At 36.1% G+C, this 15,116-nt stretch overlaps 1 pseudogene; it reads left to right on the plus strand.

Annotated features, from left to right (window-relative positions):
• The first annotated feature begins 6,129 nt into the window (after positions 1–6,129).
• On the plus strand, positions 6,130–6,872 carry LOC149528515 (callose synthase 12 pseudogene; annotated as a pseudogene).
• The last annotated feature ends 8,244 nt before the right edge of the window (positions 6,873–15,116 follow it).

Consider the following 15,116-nt stretch of genomic DNA (forward strand, 5'->3'; position numbering starts at 1 on the left):
CTTTGGATGATCCTGAGAATCAGAAATTTTTTGACAAAAACGATTTTTCTCTGGGGTTTCAATCTCAAATCTGACAACCAACTTGCATATTTGAAGTTTTCAATCAGTATTGCAGGTTTCAACATACCATTGATGGACTTAGGAAGCTAATCCAGCATTTGCATGTCATATTTTGGTTGCTGGGGTCATTTTTTAATTTTTGGAGCCGTTTTTTACTGTAAAGGCGTCCAATTTACACTACAATAGCATCTTCTGTACATCAAAAAGAAAAATGCTTTTTGGGTTTTGTTCGCAGCCCCAAAAAACCATCTGGGTATCTTTTAGATTTTGCATGAAAGCTGTATATTTTTTAGAATCGAGCATGAAAGGCTATAGCCATACCCCTCTCCGTTGGCAGTCGCAGATTTGAACACAGTTTTCAAATGTCTTATTCTTGCTCATACGGACTCCGATTTTGATGATTCTTATTATGAACTTCGCTATTTTTTTGTGCTCTATCCACTAGTGGAGTTGTTTTTTAATTTTCATGCATGAATTCTTTAGAAATTGTAGATTCTCAGCCATGACTGTGCACAGTTCTCGGTTTGAAAACTTCGGAGGATCGTAACTTTCTCATACGACCTCGTATCGAGGCGATTCTTTTTTTGAAAGTGCATGATTTTTTGAGTAGATCACAGTGGTGCTATTTGTTTCCTTGATTATTGTGCCCAAGTTTCACTTTAAGCATATGCTCTTCATGAGGAGGCTCTGTCGGTTTTTCTTCCGTAACTTGAGCATACAAACGTATTTTTCCGATCTGAAAAATGCATCGAAAAGCTGGTTTTGAGACGGAGATGATGGTATAGGTTTTTTTAATTTTTTCTATAGTCTGGTTGCCTGTTTTGGTAGTCAAAGCCAGATGTTCTATTTTACCTTCCGGGAGCCATATCTCGCTCATTCAGACTCTTTTCTGGGCTCGACAGATATAGTTGGAAAGCTGGTTCTATGATTTATTCAATTGCAGAGGTATTTTATCCAGATTCTGCTCTAGGTTCTTTCTCCTTCGAGTTTTGCACTTTTGCACTTTGGCGGATTACTTAGATTCTACAAGTCCTGGAATCTCTTCTTCTGTTCTTTTGGCTCACTCTTCTTTCTGACTTCTGAGCATTGTATGCTTCTATTCTGTTGCATTCCTTTTTCTGTAAATGCACTAAGATAAAGTGCCTGCTTTTGCATATCTGGGATCTTGTACACCTTGTGTTTGTTTGTACTTGCACTCAGTTATAAAGTGCCATGGGGGGTCATGATGTTTTTCCATTTTGTGCTCATCCACCTTTGTCAAGTGAATTTTTCTTCCATGACATTAGCCCATGCAATGTGTCGGTGACACCACCCTTTATCTTGTGCTTGTACTTCTATTGCACTATTGGTGTTCTTGATTCTTCTTCTTGCAAATATTTTTGGCATTGCATTTCAGTGTTCCTGTCACCCCTCTCCCTATTCAACATTATGGGGGGGGGGGGGGGGGGTTCACCTGTTGGCTCTATTGCTTCTTTGGTTTGGTTGAGTGATCTACGTATTCAATTTTTGTTCCTATGTACTAGGAGGATGCAGTGGCTAGGCACCTATGCATTTCGATGAGATGGTTCATCTACTATATAGACACTCATTCATTCCTACCTTTCGAGGCCACCTCTTTGATTGATCAGCTCTTCAGACTTTGTCTTCTCTACCTGGTCATGCACTATTTCAATGGGGGTTTCAGCAGTTTCTTCTGACAATGTTTGCAACTTCATGCTTCAGAGATGCTTCATGCTCTTTTTTGTTCCTCTCTTTGGGACATTTCCTAGATTGGAGGCTTAGTTTCCTTCATCTAGTTCTTTTTCTTGTATTGGGTACCTAATCAGGCCTTGTTACCGGGACCCATTTTCCTGCTTTCATAGCTTTGCTAGGTTAGCATCCACCTAAGCTTCGCTTATGGGGGGGTGTTAGTGTAGTTTTTTATTTTTCCTATTTTGCTAGATTTTTTCTACACTTTTAATAATCTCGCTTAGGTTAATAAAGCATGTCTTATTAGGTGAATGGTTGTGAGGTGTCACCTTCCTACATGTGAGCATCCATTAGCTATCTTGGGAAGATACTTTGCTATCTTTAGTCCGATAGATGGTTGCTCCTCATTGGTTGGTGTTGCCACCTCCTCCCTCTTCCTAGCCTATATAAGCATGCTACCTGGCTTGTATTTGTATCTCTTGTTTTTGCATCCTCTTAATGTTATTTTGCTTCCAGCATTTGCATTACTCTCTTGGAGACTAACTCTATGATGCTATTTTGATTTTGTATCATTTGCATTCATAGTTTAGATATTTATTCTTTGCACTAGTTTTCTGGGTTATTAATCTTATCAGATTCTAACACTGTCATGCAAAATATTCTCCTCAAAGCATTTTTCCAGTCAATTGTCTTTCACAAGGTCTATATGAGAACATAAGTGAAGAAAGAAGCATAAGTTCCTTTTGTAGACATTACTCTCAACCCAGAAATCTGTCGGGTCTTCGATAATTTTTGACAGGCTCCCCTCTAACATAAAGAATATTATAGTTTTTGGCCAAAGGGATTGATAGGTTGTGCCTAATATTTTGGAGAACTATACCCAAGTCACCAAGCAGGACATCCGTGAACAATTCTTGACAGAGACTAGTAATGAGATCATGGTTGGCATAGAAGTGGTGGGCTATAGTAATGAACATAGAAATAATGTATGGATAAGAGTGGAATCGGTTAGGACTATTAATAAGTTGAGTCCTAAGGCATTGAAGGATGGCTCTCTAGATTACCCTATTCTGAACATTGACAAATTGCATAATCCTCTCAATTCTAATAGGCTTGTTGAAGGTTGTTAGGTGGGCAAGGCAAGAGAGCTTAATCAGAGTGTCTATGGTTGCAAGTGAAGCCAAAACAAAGTGACCTTCCTTAATAAATAAGGATGGGAATTTTTTCCACCCTATCGGGAAATAAATGCATTAAAGGCTTTCACATTGGACAGAGAGAAACTTGTGTGAGGAAGCTTGCCTACACAAGGCATAAATTAAGAAGAACTAAAAAGAGGTACATGATTTAAGTAAGTGTCATGTGGGATAAAGATAACTAAGCAAGAAACTGAAGAAATAACAAGTGAGGAGGCCTAGAAAAGGTTGCATTAATATTAAACAAAAGAGAGAATAATAAAAGGCCACAAGTTAAAAGAATAAGGAGAGAAAATTAAGGTAGAAAAGGGTGAGGTTAGAGGATAGTTTCATTTTTGCCATTTGCTCCCTTGTTGGCAAGTTTTTCTACCAAGCCATTGCCTTTCTAGTAGATATGATTAATAGTGAAGATTTGGAAGTTGTTGGCCAATTCAAGAGCCTTACGTAAAAGACAATTTAACCTCCAATCGGGTATGGATTGGCTTTTAAAGACATTCACCACAATTGCAAAATCCACTTCAATTTCAACATGCTTAAGATTCATTTTTTTGCAAAGCCACATTCCTTTGGCTTTTAATTCTGTTTCATTGTTAGTTTCTTGCCAATTTCTTTCATACATTTAGCCAAAATGTTCCCATGATAATTTGTTATACAACAACCGATCCCAATTGTTCTTGGATTACCTCTAGAGGCCCCATCAAAGTTGAGTTTGACCCAAATGACAGTGGGTGGTTTCCATCTACATTGAGCTCTACTGACTTTTCTTTCCTCTATCCCATTAACATAGAAGGTTGGAAGCTTGAGGCTAGGCCATGTGAGTCTCATTTTGTTATCCCAAACCATCATAAAGTTTGGAGTTGCATTGGTATTAAGAATCTTACTATTAAGGGTTTCAATGATGAGAGACAAATTTAAGAGTGAGATGTTCCCAAGACATGCTAGAATTTTTAAAGATCCCCTTGTTTCTTTCCTTCCATAATTCTCAAATAATTATGGAAGGGGAGATTGTCAACAAATCAAAATATATACTTTCATAATGTAGCCTTGGCCAAGAGACCATGAGTGCCAAACTGAGTTAGGTAAAGCCATCTTGAGGTTTAGTTTGACATAGAGCCAATACCAAACTTTTGAAGCATGATTAAAAATGAGGAGGAGGTGATCCACATTTTCCAGAGAAGAGTGGCATAAGAGATAGCAATAAGGGTCTTTAAAATTGGTCCTTCTTATTCTATCTATTCTCAGGATACATTTTTGAAGGGCTAACCAAGAGAAAACCCTAGCTTTTGGAAGACATAAGGCATCCCAACACAAAGAGTATGGAATCTCTACCTTAGGGTGGAATTTAAGAGAGGAAATATAATTATAACCATTCTTGGTGTTGTATTCACCAGTATTGGATTCATCCCATATGAGCATGTCTTCAAGTCCTGAGAAGGTAATATTCCTATCCTTTAGGATCTGATTAAGAGCTTCTTCCCACTAGTACATTTCCCCTTGTTTTTCGATCAAAATTTTCAACTAAAGTTCATATTGGCCTATGATTTTTATTTTATTTTTATGCTCAAGTTGGTCAAAATTTTGACCAAATATATTTCATAATGAAATAAATAGAAAATCAAGAAATTATTTTGTTGTTCGATTTTCACGGGCAGAGCTAGGTTTGTGATTTTCAGTTTTGAGGAAGAAGGCTAAGTGGGGAAACCATGGGGAAACTTTATGCACACAACCATTTTGTGAAGGCTATTGAGCTTGGCTTTCTACTGATAGTTTATGCCTCATATGGTGTTCTCAGCTTGTCATCGTGTTCCTTTGGAGTTTCTGTAAACAAGTCTCTTGGGTGACCTTGAATGATGCTCATTGTGTTCCTTGATCTAACTAGTGTTGATTATCTCCATATAGGTGCTTTGTTCTTGATCAAACATAACTCATGATTCTTCTTTCTATTTAGCATTTTTTGTAGTTAAGGATTTCAAACACCTCCCTAATGGAATCTTCAGTGAGGTGGGCCAAGGTTATTTTGTTAAATGGTATTGATGGATCTTGTTTGTGGATCATATGTCTTAGCACATTCAATATCAACTCACTACATTGAACTGTTGGTGGAAAGCCCACAATATGATGAAGTCCACACTTGATTGTCTTCGTTCATTGTGGACGAAGGCATTCTACCAGGTGTGCCAAATAGTCTTTTCTTATACTGAAAAAATGTTGAATTGTTTAAGATTTGTGTCTCTGACATCCTTCCATTTAGATACCATTTATGATTCAGGATATAAACCTATAAGCATCTCCTTAACTTGTTATTTCCTAATTGAAATTCCATAATTTGTTTGTGTAAACATAGTACTTGTATTAAGCTTGTAGCTAGTGACACTTGAAGGCTTTAAGAAACATTTAATGAATGGAGGTTACACTCCTATTTAGATTTTGTCGATGAATTTTAAGCATTTCAACCTTCATAAATCATAAAGAAACCAATTAAGATTGGAAATTTTGTGAAATCTATAGATAACATTCCTAGAATTTGATTTTCAAAATGTTACGATGGTTAGTTTAAGCTTTAAAACTTAAGAATTTCCCTCTTTTTATGATAACTTGAGAAAAATAGGAGGAAAATATTTGATTTAAAACTGATTATCAGCACTGCAACCTTGAAGGAGGGTTAAAAAATTGATATTTTGCAAGTAATTAATAAACTTGATCTTGAAAATCTATTTGTTTGTCCCTTTTGCAATTTTGAACTAATGACACTTTCCTTTGCTGTGATATTGAGCTGAGAACTACTCTCTTTTGTTAACTTGTGAGGTGACTTGAGTTGAAATAAATTGTGTTGTCTATCATTGTCCTTCTATAGACAATGAGAGCTTTCCTTGCAAGGGTTGACTTATTATTATTCTTTGTCTCAAAAAAAGTGCTTAATTTTTTTTCTCCAATAGGAAACTCATATTTGCTTTCATTTAGTTCTCAATTTCCATTATGATTGATGTGTTTGTAAAAGCAAGGGGGTTGATGTGTCATGAAAGCAAGAAGCTGAAAACTTGCCCAAACTTATTAAGACAATACAAGGTGTGATATGAGTTTGGGTTTGTTATCAAAATATTCATCCAACCAAGTTCACACTAACACAAACACATTTTTTTATATTCTTTTAACCATCTCAAGTTGGTTTCTTGTTCTCTCATGGATCATGACACCTTTTTAATTCATCCCATCAGGTTTCGATTGGTTGAAAGTAGTCTATGACTTTGATGATTTTATGAATTGGATATGGTACAAGAGGGTCTTAACTAAGTTAGATCAATGTTGGGAAGTCTGGTGGAATGAGGAAACTGACCATTTATGAACAATAGGACTATGGGGAATGGTTTTAGAGATCATCCTAGATATTCATTTTTTCTTTTTCCAGTACGACATTGTTTATCAGTTGGGTATTACTAGGGGAAGCAAAAGTATAATTGTGTACCTTCTTTCATGGATGTAGATGGTTGTGGCCATTTTTATTTACATGGTTATTTCATATGCTCATGATAAGTATGCAACAAAACAACATATCTACTACCGTGCAATGCAAGTCTTGGTTGTTAGTTTGACAATTTTAGTATTGGTCATTTTGCTACAGTTAACCAATTTCAAATTCACTAATTTTTTTACGAGTATCCTAGCATTCATACCAACTGGCTGGGGTCTAATCTTAATTGCTCAAGTGTTCAAGCCCTTCTTGCAATCCTCTATAATTTGGTATACAGTTGTTGTAGTGGCATAGTTATATGAAATTACATTTGGTATCATTGTTATGATTCCAATGGTTGTACTTTCTTGGTTATCTAGCTTTCAGTCAATGTAGACTCATATATTATTCAATGAAGCATTCAACAGGGACTTTAGATATCCCATATTCTTGCTGGCAAGAGGTCTAATCTAGGATACTAGCGCAGGTAAGGTCACAACTTTAGCAACTATAGACATTTGCTTGAATAGACTGATGAATCCAATCCATCAATTTTTCTTACTTAGAAAGATTTCCATTATCAGATCTATTATATCTTCTCATGGCTAGTTAAATGGCTTTTAATATTCAAAATATAGAAATTTAATGCTCTTTTAATGTTTGCATTTCTAAATTTATACGATTGTTCACATTAAAGGTGTAACTAAACTCAGGGATGTATGTGTTGACATTATAGTCAAGTTTGTTTATTAGTGACACACACTTAATCAAATGGTTAGCAGTTATTTAGCTTATCTTGTAGTTTATAGTGTTAACCAAGTAATTCATGTTCTATCAAGTTCTACAATCGCTATCGAGTTCTATTTGGTATCCTTTAACAGGGTAGGATCTAACAATCCTTGTAAGCTTTTAATAGGGCAGGCCTTTCACAGGGAAAATCATGAGAATGGTAAAAAATAAGTAACCTTAATCAGTGAACTTTATTGCTATAGTAGTGAAGAATTGTGGGTGTCATCCCCACCCTAGTTTTACCTTCTCATTGGAGGGTTAGTGTTTATGTGGGTGCATTTACTTTACATATTGTTTTCATATAATTATGCATGCAATTTTTTAAATTAAAATTTTTATTGGTTAAATTTTAATACTTCTGAAGAAAATGTTTAATTTTCCACCAAAGGGAAAAGCATAGCAGGAAACTCATTTTTTGATATGCCTTTCATTGTCAAAGTTCAGTTTTCCACATGAGGAGAGAAAAGGTAAACCTCAATCCAAGATGAAGATATATAGATTCTAGTATCTGTTGGAGTTGAGGAAAGCCAACTCCGAAGACGCCAAGATCACCTGCATGCGAACCTGTCAAAGAGAAGCCATAGAAGGGAAGAGCATGGAGCATGGGAAAAACCCTAAACGGACATGAGAGCCATCATAATGCAAACACAAGAAGAAATGTATTTACAATAAGAAAATGGCTTTCAATGTTATGAAAATACAATGAGGAGAGCTCGAATATAAAGAGCTCATGGAGGCTTGTAGAACAAGCTAGAAGATAAGTGTGACAACTAGAAGGGAACAAACTCCCGTGTTGTCACAACATGCATTAAATACAAAATATTAAATAAATGCATGACCTAAGTAAACTTAAGCAATAGAATAAATAATTAAATATTAATTATTTACTCTAACACCCCCCCTTAAGTGCAACTTAGGGAAATGCCTTAAGCTCACAAAGCTAAGATGAATGCATAATGGGTCCCGGCAACGAGGCCATTTTAGGTACCCAAGTACAATGCAAGAAAAATGAAACCTCTGTAAACGGGGAAAGAGAGAAAACCACATGGGAAAAACCCTCCCCTAAAAAGAGGTAAGAACCCAGTGAAGAGCTGAAGAAGTCTCCAACTAGGAAAAATGTCCCCTAAAACAGGAACAATGAGTGATCATGAAGAAGCAGCATCACTGAAGCATGAAGAGCCGCAAATCTGTCAAACTGCTGATCTGAAGAAACCTCCATGGAAGAAGAAGGCACAAACCGAGCATGTCTATATGGTAGATGATCCATCTCACCGAAATGCATAGGTAGCCAGCCACTGCAATCGCCTTGTATATAGGATCAACCACTGAATACATAGTTCACACTATCGAACCATCGAACCACGGATGCATTAGAACACAGCATAACCCCCCCTTAATGCAGATGGGGTGTGATGACAGGAAACTGAGAAGGTGAGCCAAATCTTCTGCAAACGAACCAAGAACGAGGAGAGAGGAAAAGAAGTACAGACACCGATAAAGACACGGTCTAACTGACTCTGCATGGGCTAATGTCGTGGAAGGGACACTCACTTGAAAAAGGGAGAATGCCTAAAACAGTAAACAAATAATCCCCCCCATGGTGCTTTATGAAATAGTGCAAGTACACCTGACTCAAAACAACGTTCATGACTCCCAGAATGAAAAAGTGACAATTTATCTCAGTGCGAAAATAAAAAGTGCTTCAAAAAGATAGCTACAATGATCAGAACTGAAAAAGAGCTGAACCAAAAGAAAGTACAGCCGAAAAGAAAGCAAACCATGCCAGGAAAACGATCCTCGGGCCTAAAACACTCAAAATATCAACCATAGAGCAAAAACGCCAAAACTATGATAGAAAGAGAAGAGGCCAAAAGTGAGGAAAAAAGATGACAGTTCTGAAAAGTACACAGAACCAGCTTTCCATAAATATAAAGTTTTCCAAAAACAGGCATGGGACGCAAAAGATATGCATGCCGGAGTCAAAAACAGGACTTTGGACTTTAACTGAAAAAATAGGCAATAAAAAAGCATCAAAACCAAAAAATACCTGCACCAAAATCTCCGTCTCGGAACCAGCTTTCTGACACTTCTTTCGGATCAGAAAAATACCTCCGTATGCAAGAGTTATGGCCAAAAAACCACAAGTAGGTCCAAAAGAGAACTTGAAGGAGTGTGCAAGCAAGGATGATGATGCAGCGCTGACGTCAGCAAGTCACGCGATTAAATTTGACGGCTTGGAGGCCGTCGCCGCAAAAAAGAAGTGCCACGTGGCATTGCCACGTGGCAGTACGGACGATGACGTGGCAGGGGCCACGTGGCAATGTGCCACGTGGCACGCCTGCCACGTGTCACGCGCGGATTGGATATCTGCCGCTGACTGTGCTGTAGAGTTGCGGAGCGGCGCTGACGGGCGGAGGCGGCCGCAGGGGCGGCGGAACCGGCGAAGGTGGCCGCAGGGCGGCGGAGCCAGGAGGAGCCGCTGGCGGAGGGCGGCGGACGAGCGGCGGCCGGGAGGAGGCCGGGGAACGGGCGGCGCTGCCAGCTGTGGCCGCTGCGGGCGGCGCGCCGGTGGCGCGGTGGTGGCCCAGCGGTGGTGCAGCGGCGGCGCTGTCGAATATATATATATTTTTTTAAAAAAAATCGTCGCAGCGTCCGTACGACCGTACGACGGACTCCTGGAGGCCTCAAAAATTCGCCAAAATTGCCCTGTGTCTGAAATCGAAAAGTTTTATATGAATCCTGACTGCAAATGGCCTTCTGGATCCAATGGTGATGTCCGTTTGGGCTGAAAGTGCTCCGAAAATTGTTGATCCCCTGATTTGAAGAAAAAATGCACAAACAAACTAGGGTTTGTGACTTCAAATCACGGCTTCAAAATTTCTTCAACGAAGCTGCAATAGGAAGGCTCTAATACCATGTTGGAGTTGAGGAAAGCCAACTCCGAAGACGCCAAGATCACCTGCATGCGAACCTGTCAAAGAGAAGCCATAGAAGGGAAGAGCATGGAGCATGGGAAAAACCCTAAACGGACATGAGAGCCATCATAATGCAAACACAAGAAGAAATGTATTTACAATAAGAAAATGGCTTTCAATGTTATGAAAATATAATGAGGAGAGCTCGAATATAAAGAGCTCATGGAGGCTTGTAGAACAAGCTAGAAGATAAGTGTGACAACTAGAAGGGAACAAACTCCCGTGTTGTCACAACATGCATTAAATACGAAATATTAAATAAATGCATGACCTAAGTAAACTTAAGCAATAGAATAAATAATTAAATATTAATTATTTACTCTAACAGTATCAAGATCACTTCAGAAAAGTAATTTATGAATCAATCTACGTCAAAATTGTGTCCACTACATGGAGGTGGAAAATTGAAGATTGAGTGTGTTTTCCACACTCAAAAATGGAATTTCCACCAAGCATTAAAATCCACGATAGAGAGATGGAAAAGAGCTCTTAATTTTTTTTTAAATTAATGATAATCTCATAATGGTTTATCTCTTGAAGATTTGGACATCAACATGACATTAAATGTGAAATAGAAAATTTATTTTCCATTATGCCTTTCGTAGTCAGGTTGGAGTTTTCCATGAAAGGGAGAAGACAAAAATCAAATTTTCACTAGGAATGAATTTGAGTGTTATGTAACCAGTGACACAATAAAAAAGAAGAAGTATTACTTGTTAATTATTTTCAAAGTGTAGCTGTTACTAGAATGTGCAAATTTCACCTACAACAAATAAACATAAAACTGAGAATTGGGTACACTTTTTGACCTCCATTTGGGATTTTTTGCCACAAGCATTCTAGAGAATCACTCCCAAAATTTAGTAGAGAATCAACATGGTAAGCATGGAAGAACATACTGGCAAATTGAAGACATCTGGGTTACAAAGCATGTGAAAGAAGAATGGCTAGAAACTTTATTTTATCAATTCTGATTTTGTAATAGTCATATAGACCAGCATCTAGTAGCTCATATATTTTGACTCGATGACTATTTTTCTGATCACTTTAGTTGGAATGCAGAAAATTAGGTTTGGAAAAACATATCCAAAAATGAGCTTGATCCAACTGTGGAAGAAAAATATATACGCTCTAAAACATGGCCCATTTTTACTAGCAACAATATCTATTTTTTTGTCCACCCAACAAAGGAAATATTTTGATTTAACATATTTAAATTTCAATTCTTAAAATATAATTTAAATATGTTAAGATATATCATTGTTAACTTTAAAGTTAATTAGAATATTAGTTTTCAAAAGGAAAAGGATGAGAAGTCAAAGAGACAAGAGTCGGTTACAGAACTGAAAAGTCATTGAAAGAAACCAAACGTTTGTTGGAGAATGTATTTATTGTAAAACCTTTTCATTTGCAAAGTGTTCTTCTTTTTTGTGAGAGACAAAGAGCTAGAGTAGTGGGAAGGAACTTGGTTTAGTTTTCTATATTTTTCATTATACATGTTGAGAGTTCTAATTTTTGTAATAGATTTAGCAGAGGTTGTGAGAAAATAAAATTTGAGCATTCTTATTTGTGATGTCCAAGACAACAAGAATTTTATACTAAATCAGAGCATTTAGTTATTTCTCTTCTAATTATAATCAATAAAAGTATTGTTGTATTCAGTTGTGGGCATCATCTTGCATCTTGTGTTAAGTAATGGATGGGTTGTAGATCAGAGTATTTGCAGACATTCCTATTATAGGAATTGGGATTACTTAGCTTTCTTTTTCATTTCATTTTGCACTACATTTGCACAAGTAGTATTCATATTGCATCACCAATGCCAGGAAGTCATAGGTATTGTGAACTCTTGGAGTTGGTTAGGTTCAAAATTGTATTTCATTGCCTGAGTTAGTTCTGTCTAGGTTTGGCTTGGTTTTCCTCTTTCATTCTTGGGTTAAGAACGCACCTAGTTAAATTAAGAATTAAAAAAATTCATTACATATCATTCATAAGGGAGATGTACCTTTTAATTTAGAGGAAATCTATCAACTCAATGATAGATTATCCAACTATTGGTAGATGATCATTTCTTTTAGATTTGGGCATTTGGGAGTTTATTGAAAAAGAACAATCTGTTTAGCAACACTACTATTGGCTCTTGATTTAATAGTATTTAAATAACCATGTAGATGAAACAAAATACATCTAATGTCAGTTAATTACTATGATGGATGCACTTGGAACAGAACTTGATCCAACTATAAGGCTATACTCTTTCTACACTTCAGGCTCTACAAAACCTAGGTGGTAAACCTTAGATTCATCCATATGACTAGTGCTAAAATACATATTTGAATCTAAAAAAAGCATATTAAAACTCCAAATTATTCTATAATCACGAAATAACAAAGGTATGTATCAACTTATTACAAAACCTATGCATTTATAATATAAGTGAGGGTTATCCTTTCAACTCCTAAACAAAAAGGGAAATGGATTTTTGATTAGAGATTTTAGTAAGATCCATGAACCAAACAAAAAGAATCATGTAAATCCTATATCTATAATTATTGAGGTAGCTTTCTATTCAATTTTTTTTTAGATTTATGATAAATTGAGTTCAAATTATCTGTGTCAAAATGAACGTATGTCTGAATTACGATTTGTGTCACTTCAAAACTTCATAAACTATAAAATATTCAACCAAATTGAATCAAACCAAATTCATCCTCTAGATATGGATGTTACAAATCCAACGAAAAAATAATTACCTCATTATCTTTTCTAGAAAAAAAGTTATGTGTGTCAAACGGATTGTCACTCTTTAAAAATATTGAATTTTAATATGTACCACTTTTTAGAGGAGAGGAAAAAATTGACATAAATAATTTTTTTTAAAATTAAAAAATATGGGTACAAAGTAGGAACAAAGTACTAGAAATCACTAGTTTATGTCATCTTGAAATTATTCATAGTTTTAGAGATATAGTCACTCAAATGTGAGGTATGTTTCAGAAATATTGATTTTAGTGTCAAAATTGGTCAAAAAATGGAACCCATTATTGTGGGATCACCCACATTTAATGACTTTTAACTCATGAACTGCATCTAAGATCTTGGTTCTTTGTCCACACATCTTAGAAAATTGCACAACTCACAAATAGGAGACAAGATTCAAGATGAAAATACTATCATTATTGCTTTGTATTAATCTCTTTGAAACCAAATACAATCAAGATAAATACAAAAACTTAAAGCAACAAAAAATAAACTAGAACTATCACTATTACTTTATTATTGCTTAAGGAAATACATTTCTTGTTCAAAACTAGAAGAGTGTTGAAGAATGGTGGAAAGCCAGGTTGAGAACTTGCTCAAACATTTGGTAACCACCCCTGTACATGAAAGAGAATGAGAAGATATATAAGAGGAAGAAGGGTCAAATCTAATGTGATAATCCCATGTGTCTTCTCCATTCTTAATCATTTGCTAAAGAAAAGCCTCTCTCCTCAAATGAATACTAGATTAAATCTCATCACTTGACATGAAAAACTTTCAAATATCCATCTAAAATGATGTGAAACCCCTTTAGAAGAAAATCAGATATGCTAATAAAAACATTGCTAAAAGGCCCACCAAATGAATTAGAAAGAATAATATCACCAATAAAAACACCCTCTTCAAGTTTCGAGACAACCCAGATCATCATTTACCTACAAACTTAATTTGAACTATCATGGGAAAACCAACAAAATATAGTTTAACAAATGCCCTTCAGTACAAAATCTTGGAATAGATTTCCCTTATTGATATCTTCACTTAATTTGATTATAAAATTGGAAATTTTGTCTTCTCCCCTTTCCAATAGTATATAATAGTGCTAGATTTGAGTAAAAATCAAGCCCTAGGCATCAAACTAAAATTACAAATCTAGAATGAATGAACATGTGATTTTACATTTGAAGCATTTCAATTCATCATAAAGTGTAAACTTTTTCAATATGCAACCCATTAATTTAATTGTTGTCCTTTGGAATTTAATATTCCCTTTTGATCTAATTGGTTAGACTCACCTCACATAGGTCTATTTAACATTTAAGAGATCCTTTAATATTTCTCTTATTCTCCTTATGTATGGATTCATCTTTATTAGAGTTTATTTTAATATTCAATTTGAGCAATTCAAAATTTCCCCAAAATACAACATGGGTCAAATTTTGGTCAATAGGTAGATGTCACATGGAAACCCTTGATTAGGTTGTTGAATCTAGTCAACTGCCATGTCATTATCCATCTAGGCACTTACCACATTAGCAACACGTGTCAACTTCTAGTTGGTCAAATGATCTACCACCTCACTATTGGGCCTGTAGACATGTGTCACATTTTCATTGGATCACTTTGCCACAATGATTATAGAGTGAACATCCTTCCTTTGCAATAATGTCACAACTGTGTGATCTTTTCCCACGTGGTGAAATCTTGTCACATCCTATCTGAGATTTCCCTACCATGTGACACTCTATTGCAAATGACATTGTGATTTTCCAAGTCGATGGTGACAAAGTGACCTTACACCAAGTGTTCACTTCACCAACTCATCCTAACTCAATATACATGTCATGTCTCTTGTTCTAGTTTGATCATCTGAGTTTCTAGATTATCTCTTGTCACATGTTGAATTTCTCAAAATATCTCTATTGTCACTAAGTTGGATGAATGGGTCCCACCACACACAGGTACTCCTTGTCCATAGGGTGTGTGTTAGTGTAGTTTTTTATTTTTGCTTTTTTGCTAGGTTTTTCCTACACTTTTTAATAATCTCGCTTAGGTTAATAAAGCATGTCTTATTAGGTGAATGGTTGTGAGGTGTCACCTTCCTACATGTGAGCATCCATTAGCTATCTTGGGAAGATACTTTGCTATCTTTAGTCCGATAGATGGTTGCTCCTCATTGGTTGGTGTTGACACCTCCTCCCT

This window comes from Cupressus sempervirens, chromosome 11 (genome assembly GCF_028749045.1).
Source record: "Cupressus sempervirens isolate cs-2001-9-10 chromosome 11, ASM2874904v1, whole genome shotgun sequence".
Classification (NCBI taxonomy): Eukaryota; Viridiplantae; Streptophyta; class Pinopsida; order Cupressales; family Cupressaceae; genus Cupressus; species Cupressus sempervirens.